Source organism: Gavialis gangeticus, unplaced genomic scaffold (genome assembly GCF_001723915.1).
Source record: "Gavialis gangeticus isolate Ggan-Ray unplaced genomic scaffold, GavGan_comp1, whole genome shotgun sequence".
NCBI classification, from domain to species: Eukaryota; Metazoa; Chordata; order Crocodylia; family Gavialidae; genus Gavialis; species Gavialis gangeticus.
Genome location: NW_017729008.1, coordinates 33,326,880 through 33,327,182, shown reverse-complemented (window position 1 = coordinate 33,327,182; position 303 = coordinate 33,326,880). Strand labels below are relative to the sequence as shown.

Sequence of the window (303 nt, the reverse complement as noted above, 5' to 3'; positions counted from 1 at the left end):
CTGAACAACCCAGCCTTCCACATCGCAGATCCATACGCCAGGCAGGGATATTGTTAGGATGCGAAGAGGGGAGTGTGTTGCGTAATAAATGAATGAAATATCTGCTTTGCCGTAGCAACTGAATTTCAGCATTTTTGCATTCCATTTTCTACCTGGTTGGTGAGAGGGCTGCATTAAATAAGAAATACTTCAACATCTGAGGCTCATTTATTCAGAAATGAACACCATCTCACTTAAATCCCTATTTGCCTCTCTCTGCCCTTACGATATTTGCCTTGTACTCATTTCCCCTTGCTAATTCCA

At 42.2% G+C, this 303-nt stretch overlaps 1 protein-coding gene across 14 annotated transcripts in view; it reads left to right on the top strand.

Annotated features, from left to right (window-relative positions):
* CELF2 (CUGBP, Elav-like family member 2) overlaps positions 1-303 on the top strand; it is a 1,030,042-nt gene that overhangs the window by 813,590 nt on the left and 216,149 nt on the right. The gene's annotated exons all lie outside the window — the stretch shown is intronic.